The 9578-nt window shown below is 33.6% G+C and overlaps 1 long non-coding RNA gene across 1 annotated transcript; it reads right to left on the bottom strand.

Moving 5' to 3' along the window:
* Positions 1–6913: 6913 nt before the first annotated feature.
* On the bottom strand, positions 6914–8188 carry LOC138929383 (uncharacterized). The gene is made up of 3 exons (XR_011445763.1): positions 7259–8188; positions 7088–7201; positions 6914–7029 (listed from the first exon to the last, which is right to left on the bottom strand). It is a non-coding gene; the product is annotated as an uncharacterized lncRNA (long non-coding RNA).
* Between the last annotated feature and the right edge of the window lie 1390 nt (positions 8189–9578).

Below are 9578 nucleotides of genomic sequence, written 5' to 3'. Positions count from 1 at the left end.
AGAATTTGTAATTATATTAGTTTTTACATGGCTAATACATTTGCATACTCAATTGTAAATTTGTAAACAAAAAGTTCACAACTCAGCTAATAATTCATGTATCCACTTCAGAATTTGTATTTATATTAGTTTTTACACGGCTAATACATTTGCATGCTCAATTGTAAATTTGTAAACAAAAAGTTCACAACTCAGATAATAGTGCATATATCCACTTCAGAGTTTGTAATTTTATTAGTTTTTACATGGCTAATACATTTGCATACTCAATTGTAAAATTGTAAACAAAAAGTTCACAACTCAGCTAATAATTCATGTATCCACTTCACAATTTGTAATTATATTAGTTTTTACAAGGTTAATACATTTGCATACTCAGGTATAAATTTGTAAACAAAAATTTCACAACTCAGCTAATAATGCCTGAATCCACTTCAGAATTAGTATTATATTAGTTTTTACATGGCTAATACATTTGCATGCTCAATTGTAAAATTGTAAACAAATAGTTCACAACTCAGATAATAGTGCATATATCCACTTCAGAATTTGTAATTATATTAGTTTTTACATGGCTAATACATTTGCATACTCAATTGTAAATTTGTAAACAAAAAGTTCACAACTCAGCTAATAATTCATGTATCCACTTCAGAATTTGTATTTATATTAGTTTTTACACGGCTAATACATTTGCTTGCTCAATTGTAAATTTGTAAACAAAAAGTTCACAACTCAGATAATAGTGCATATATCCACTTCAGAATTTGTAATTTTATTAGTTTTTACATGGCTAATACATTTGCATACTCAATTGTAAAATTGTAAACAAAAAGTTCACAACTCAGCTAATAATTCATGTATCCACTTCAGAATTTGTAATTATATTAGTTTTTACATGGCTAATACATTTGCATACTCAATTGTAAATTTGTAAACAAAAAGTTCACAACTCAGATAATAGTGCATATATCCACTTCAGAATTTGTAATTTTATTAGTTTTTACATGGCTAATACATTTGCATACTCAATTGTAAAATTGTAAACAAAAAGTTCACAACTCAGCTAATAATTCATGTATCCACTTCAGAATTTGTAATTATATTAGTTTTTACATGGCTAATACATTTGCATACTCAATTGTAAATTTGTAAACAAAAAGTTCACAACTCAGCTAATAATGCATGTATCCACTTCAGAATTTGTATTTCTATTAGTTTTTACATGGCTAATACATTTGCATACTCAATTGTAAAATTGTAAACAAAAAGTTCACAACTCAGCTAATAATTCATGTATCCACTTCAGAATTTGTAATTATATTAGTTTTTACATGGCTAATACATTTGCATACTCAATTGTAAATTTGTAAACAAAAAGTTCACAACTCAGCTAATAATGCATGTATCCACTTCAGAATTTGTATTTATATTAGTTTTTACACGGCATACTCAATTGTAAATTTGTAAACAAAAAGTTCACAACTCAGCTAATAATTCATGTATCCACTTCAGAATTTGTATTTATATTAGTTTTTACAAGGCTAATACATTTGCATACTCAATTGTAAATTTGTAAACAAAAAGTTCACAACTCAGCTAATAATGCCTGTATCCACTTCAGAATTTGTATTTATATTAGTTTTTACAAGCCTAATACATTTGCATACTCAATTGTAAATTTGTAAACAAAAAGTTCACAACTCAGATAATAGTGCATATATCCACTTCAGAATTTGTAATTTTATTAGTTTTTACATGGCTAATACATTTGCATACTCAATTGTAAAATTGTAAACAAAAAGTTCACAACTCAGCTAATAATTCATGTATCCACTTCAGAATTTGTAATTATATTAGTTTTTACATGGCTAATACATTTGCATACTCAATTGTAAATTTGTAAACAAAAAGTTCACAACTCAGCTAATAATGCATGTATCCACTTCAGAATTTGTATTTCTATTAGTTTTTACTAGGTTAATACATTTGCATACTCAGGTATAAATTTGTAAACAAAAATTTCACACCTCAGCTAATAATGCCTGAATCCACTTCAGAATTTGTATTTATATTAGTTTTTACAAGGCTAATACATTTGCATACTCAATTGTAAATTTGTAAACAAAAAGTTCACAACTCAGCTAATAATTCATGTATCCACTTCAGAATTTGTATTTATATTAGTTTTTACACGGCTAATACATTTGCATGCTCAATTGTAAATTTGTAAACAAAAAGTTCACAACTCAGATAATAGTGCATATATCCACTTCAGAATTTGTAATTTTATTAGTTTTTACATGGCTAATACATTTGCATACTCAATTGTAAATTTGTAAACAAAAAGTTCACAACTCAGCTAATAATTCATGTATCCACTTCAGAATTTGTATTTATATTAGTTTTTACACGGCTAATACATTTGCATGCTCAATTGTAAATTTGTAAACAAAAAGTTCACAACTCAGATAATAGTGCATATATCCACTTCAGAATTTGTAATTTTATTAGTTTTTACATGGCTAATACATTTGCATACTCAATTGTAAAATTGTAAACAAAAAGTTCACAACTCAGCTAATAATTCATGTATCCACTTCAGAATTTGTAATTATATTAGATTTTACATGGCTAATACATTTGCATACTCAATTGTAAATTTGTAAACAAAAAGTTCACAACTCAGCTAATAATGCATGTATCCACTTCAGAATTTGTATTTCTATTAGTTTTTACTAGGTTAATACATTTGCATACTCAGGTATAAATTTGTAAACAAAAATTTCACACCTCAGCTAATAATGCCTGAATCCACTTCAGAATTTGTATTTATATTAGTTTTTACAAGGCTAATACATTTGCATACTCAATTGTAAATTTGTAAACAAAAAGTTCACAGCTCAGCTAATAATGCCTGTATCCACTTCAAAATTTGTATTTATATTAGTTTTTACACGGCTATTACATTTGCATGCTCAATTGTAAAATTGTAAACAAAAAGTTCACAACTCAGATAATAGTGCATATATCCATTTCAGAATTTGTAATTATTTTAGTTCTTACATGGCTAATACATTTGCATACTCAATTGTAAATTTGTAAACAAAAAGTTCACAACTCAACTAATAATTCATGTATCCACTTCAGAATTTGTATTTATATTAGTTTTTACACGGCTAATACATTTGCATACTCAATTGTAAATTTGTAAACAAAAAGTTCACAACTCAGCTAATAATTCATGTATCCACTTCAGAATTTGTATTTATATTAGTTTTTACACGGCTAATACATTTGCATGCTCAATTGTAAATTTGTAAACAAAAAGTTCACAACTCAGATAATAGTGCATATATCCACTTCAGAATTTGTAATTTTATTAGTTTTTACATGGCTAATACATTTGCATACTCAATTGTAAAATTGTAAACAAAAAGTTCACAACTCAGCTAATAATTCATGTATCCACTTCAGAATTTGTAATTATATTAGATTTTACATGGCTAATACATTTGCATACTCAATTGTAAATTTGTAAACAAAAAGTTCACAACTCAGCTAATAATGCATGTATCCACTTCAGAATTTGTATTTCTATTAGTTTTTACTAGGTTAATACATTTGCATACTCAGGTATAAATTTGTAAACAAAAATTTCACACCTCAGCTAATAATGCCTGAATCCACTTCAGAATTTGTATTTATATTAGTTTTTACAAGGCTAATACATTTGCATACTCAATTGTAAATTTGTAAACAAAAAGTTCACAGCTCAGCTAATAATGCCTGTATCCACTTCAAAATTTGTATTTATATTAGTTTTTACACGGCTATTACATTTGCATGCTCAATTGTAAAATTGTAAACAAAAAGTTCACAACTCAGATAATAGTGCATATATCCATTTCAGAATTTGTAATTATTTTAGTTCTTACATGGCTAATACATTTGCATACTCAATTGTAAATTTGTAAACAAAAAGTTCACAACTCAACTAATAATTCATGTATCCACTTCAGAATTTGTATTTATATTAGTTTTTACACGGCTAATACATTTGCATGCTCAATTGTAAAATTGTAAACATATAGTTCACAACTCAGATAATAGTGCATATATCCACTTCAGAATTTGTAATTATATTAGTTTTTACATGGCTAATACATTTGCATACTCAATTGTAAATTTGTAAACAAAAAGTTCACAACTCAGCTATTAATGCATGTATCCACTTCAGAATTTTTATTTATATTAGTTTTTACAAGGTTAATACATTTGCATACTCAGGTATAAATTTGTAAACAAAAATTTCACAACTCAGCTAATAATGCCTGTATCCACTTCAGAATTAGTATTTATATTAGTTTTTACACGGCTAATACATTTGCATACTAAATTGTAAATTTGTAAACAAAAAGTTCACAACTCAGCTAATAATGCCTGTATCCACTTCAGAATTTGTATTTATATTAGTTGTAATGGTTGCCTACACTGAAGAAAAATTGATCACAACTATCTACAGTGTAAGTTAACTGAATCAGGCAGCAGTGTATACAGCGGAACGGGACCCTCTTGTTGTTTCTAGCTCTTCCGGGATGGGGGGGTTATTGCTGCTACTGCTTCCGACATTACACGAAGAATTATTTATAGAGTCCCTATCTGAAACTAATAAGCCATCTGATCATGGCTGAAATATTCAGGCTAACTGCCTACAAAAGAAAATCAGAGAAAATCTCCAACTCCGGGACGACAATAATGATGAAAAGGGAATATGTCTAGCACCAGGATCTGTTCGTGGTGTCTTAGCTGTTGTTTGACACACACAGAGTCGCTACCCACCCTACCAATGCCTTTGTACTTTAAGTGTTAGCAAAGACCCCATATTGTAGCTGATCAAAACATTTAAATCCCCAGGTCACGAGATGATTGCATCTACTCCATCATGATATTACTGATTCGATATGACATACTGCATTATTTATTTAAATAATTTCAATAGAAAAGTAACTTAAAGAAATTCTGGTTACTGACATAATAATTTCGAATGTTCGTTTTAATTAATTTGCTTCTTTTCATTTTTTAATTTAAAACAATTCAGTTGCGATTCATTTATGCTTTCATTGTGACTACAAATGTTTTTAAACAAGGACTTAATGATTAGTTTCTAATTTATTTGTATTGTATTTACATATTTTCTGATAAAGTTAGCGAAAAGCAGAATAAAACTACGCGTTCCTAATCATAATTCAAATATTTCACCTTCATAATTACGTTGGTGCTGGTAGCAATAGAGATCTGCAATGCATACACTAGCCAAGAATATAGCAAAACAAACGCATACCGAGAATTAAGATTTGGTAATGATCATTATATACTCAACAAGAAAGGAAGCTAACTTCGGCACGCCGAAGTTTGTATACCCTTGCAGATTGGTTTTGAGGTTTATATTATAGATTTAAATGCTGAAAACACTCACAAAACATGTTACCTATACTTATTATGTTTACAGTTTGACAGTTACAGTTTTACATTCCCAGTTTTACATTTTCTCTACATCTACCGATCGGTTTATATGGCAGCTATATGATATAGTTGTCCGATTTTTATGAAATTTATTCCATAATTCTAGAATAATAAAAAAAGCTTATATCTCAGAGTAGATAAACATACGTTGAGAAACAACGAAACTATAATTTTTTTTCCTATTTATTTCTCGACCGTTCCTATGGCAGCTATATCATATAGTCGTCCGATTTTGATTAAATTTATACCAAAATTCTGAAATAATATTAAATGGCCATATCTAAAAAATGGTGCGAAAGTGTTGGAAAACTGCAAAGTTATAATTTTTTTTCTACAAATATATCGAACATTTGTAGGGCAGCTATATGATATAGTCGTCCGATCCGGCCCGTTCCGACATATATAGCAGTGAGAGCATATAGAAGACTATATGCAAAGTTTCATTCAGATAGCTTTAAAACTGAGGGACTAGTTTGCGTAGAAACAGACAGACAGACAGACAGACAGACAGACAGACAGACAGACAGACAGACAGACAGACAGACGGACAGACGGACAGACAGACAGACGGACAGACGGACAGACGGACATGGCTAGATCGACTCGGCTGTTGATGCTGATCAAGAATATATATACTTTATAGGGTCGGAAAGGTCTCCTTCACTGCGTTGCAAACTTCTGACTGAAATTATAATACCCTGCAAGGGTATAATAAGAGCGCGGCTAGAGGAGCATTTATACGCAATTAGAAGTGTCCAGAATCTGGCAGCCCAAAACAAAGCAAACAGAAAAGAATAACGAACAGAGCTTACGGCTCTTCACGGTAGCCGCGGTGGTTTTGGCTGATCATATCATGTCACATTAAATTGGTGTTTATATATATATATCCATTTTGGATCACTTACCCCATCCGATCCTCGTTGAAGGCCTTCACGATGACGTGGATGACGAGCTGTTAGCGTGTGTTTAAAGGATTGTTAATTTAATGCAACATAAATGATTCGTTTGATCGACCCTGCTTATCGCGTTCTTTATGTCTGGTTGTGCGGGTTTTTAGGGCACATGAACCTAGGTCAAGTTTACGCAATCGCGTTCGCTTAGCTAGCGCAGGCACTCTAGATACATGCTACAGTTTTCCGAGGCTCAAACGAGCCAGATGCGACCGAAATTTGATTAAAAACAAAACGCGAAACTTTTACCGTTGCATAAAACCTAACTAAATCTGCGCTCCGGATCTAATGCCGGTTTTCTTTATTTCTGGAGGAGTTTACTCCGATCCTACGCCTTCGTCACGCGCTGGCCGAAAATTGTGGTCCCTGGCCACAACGTTTGTCGTCTCCCTTCCTCTGCCGCAGCTGGCGAAGCGCGGAAAGGAAAAATAAGTATTCCCACGCCGATGACGTAATCGGGGCTCCTGGCCACCGAGCAGATTCGCGGGCAGGGTCGCAAAGGTTTTCGCGTCACCCTTGGCAATATTCCGCTTGCCCTTATAGGAAGGTTCGACTAGAAAAACAACCGTGGTTACGGAGAGAGCTTTCAGTCATATAAGAAAACTATTTACCGACAGAGGATGATGCAGAGTAAACTGCGGTACGCTTGAGCGTGGAGCTCCAGAAGGTTCCTTCGCCTGTATGTAGGCGTGCAAGCCGAGAAGGCACGCCGTATTGCGCTGTCTCTATATGAAACCAATATTAATGCAAGTGCAAATGGCTTGAAGTTTCAAAATAATTACCCAAAACCGGTGCGCGACACTGGCGGATGGTTAACTGGTCGGATGCAACGGCCGATGCCTTGTATTAAATTGGCAAAAGGGACACGTGGCACTTGTGTATTAATTTCGCTCACAGATCGACACTTCTGTAGCGTTCGGCGTTGCAGTGAAAAAAGGAAGAAGGCGGATGTTTTGATCGTGTCGGAAATGATGCTTAATCGATTAATTCGTGCTGTCAACTGTCAATTTCGCACAGCTGATTGTGATCGACTAGGGCTGGAGCATACGATATGACTATCGTAAGGCGCGTATGTCAAATCTTTTGAATTTTACAACGTTAACCTTTTTGTCCAATGCTGCCCATTACAACCACAGATAATCTGGCAAGTAATCGCAGACACGATTAGCTGGAATCAGCTTCGTATATCCTTTGCGTGGTAGGTTCCTATCTCCTTTCCTGCTAACGTTTCCAATAGATAAAACGAACTACCTAATTTCTTCTTAATTCGACACTTAGAAAATTGGTGTCCTAACTTCTTATTGTAATTCTGACTAAAATTACTTAAATGAAAGTTTCGCTTAAAGACTTCTTGACCTTCTTTAAATACAATATGATTAGCTCTTAAATTGTATTGTTTCACATTAGTTTCATATGCTTTACGACTATTCTTTTTGATTTCTTCGCGAATTAAAGCTAATTGGTCTACTCTATCCAATCGAGTCGATTCTTCTAATAACGATAATTGTTTCAATAGCTTATAATCAGATCCATGATTAATCATATTAAAGCCAAAGAGAGCTTTATAAGGAGAACAACCTAAAGACTGATGTAATGCAGATCGAAGAGCAGACGAGATACCTGTCAAATTTACATCCCATTCTGTTTGATCTTCTTGAAGATATGATCGTATAGCTGCCAATAAAGAACGATTGACTCTTTCGGCCGCATTACTTTGCGGTGAATAAAGAGCTGTACAAATATGACGAATACCCCATTTGGTTATCATGGCCTCGAATTCGTTTGCCTTAAACTGGGATCCATTATCACTAATTATTGTCTCTGGTACTCCAAACTCACAAAAAATTCGCTCGCACAAAAAGTTATTAATGGCGGCCGTAGTGAACTTTTTAAGCGGACAGAGCCAAAGATATCGGCTAAAATGGTCAAGTACAATCAGCAATCCAGTATAACCTCTTTTACTACGAGGATAAGGTCCGAGTATATCAACGTACAATCGTTGAAAGGGTCTGATTGATACACTCTGCTCACCCATGGGTGGTCGTAATATTTTATTTGGTGCTTTTGTCTGTTTACACATTGCACACTCATTTACATAATTTCGAACCTCTTTTGACAATCCTGGCCAAAAAAGATTACGTCGTAGTCTCTCAATAGTTTTGTGTATCCCTCCATGAGCTGACACGACACTATCATGAGCCTGCCAAATTGCAGCACTTCGCAGCTTTTCAGGCACCCAGAGCTTCCAACTATCCGCTTCCTGCTCTGTATTTCCCGATGGATGGTCCGTCCGTATGTAAACGAATTTCCCATGGACTCGTAAATCCGGAAACTTATCAACATTCTCTTCTACTCGCTTTCGAAGTTCTTCATAACTTTGTTCCGTAAAAGCATCAGAATCTAAATCGATTTCGGGTCCAACAAACTCTAAACTCTCAATGTGTTCCTCACAAATCCTCGATAAGGCATCTGGTACGATATGATCCTTACCTTTTCTATGAGATATGGTGAATTTAAATCCTTGTAACCGAAAAATCCATCTGGCAAGACGACCTGATACATTTTGTTGTCTCATCAGCCATAGCAGACTGGAATGATCAGTTACCACCTCAAATTCTTGCAACTCTAAATAGCAACGGAATTTTTCTATTGACAATATTACAGCCAAGCATTCACGCTCTGTAACACTATAATTACGCTGTGACTTGGAAAGTTTCTTTGACATAAAAGCTATAGGCCTTTCATCTCCTGCTTCAGATAATTGTACTAAGACTGCTCCAATGCCAAAGTCGCTAGCATCGCAGTGAAGAAAGAATTTCTGCGAAAAGTCAGGATTATGTAGTACAGGAGCAGAGGTAAGTTTCTGTTTTAACGCATTCATCGCTTCCTGAGCTTCAGCAGACCATTTAAACGTCTTACTTTTTGACAACAGTTCGGTGATGGGAAAAGTTAATTCAGCAAAATTTGAAATAAAACGACGATACCAACCACATACACCTAAAAATCCTCTGACTTGTTTGATATTACGAGGTGGAGGCCAGTTCAGGATACAGGAGATCTTGGCTGGGTCTGTGGAGATACCTCCTTCGCCAATAATGTATC

This window comes from Drosophila kikkawai, unplaced genomic scaffold, assembly GCF_030179895.1.
Source record: "Drosophila kikkawai strain 14028-0561.14 unplaced genomic scaffold, DkikHiC1v2 scaffold_18, whole genome shotgun sequence".
NCBI lineage: Eukaryota > Metazoa > Arthropoda > Insecta > Diptera > Drosophilidae > Drosophila > Drosophila kikkawai.
Note: the sequence above shows the minus strand (reverse complement) of the source record. Positions and strands in the feature narration are given on the sequence as shown.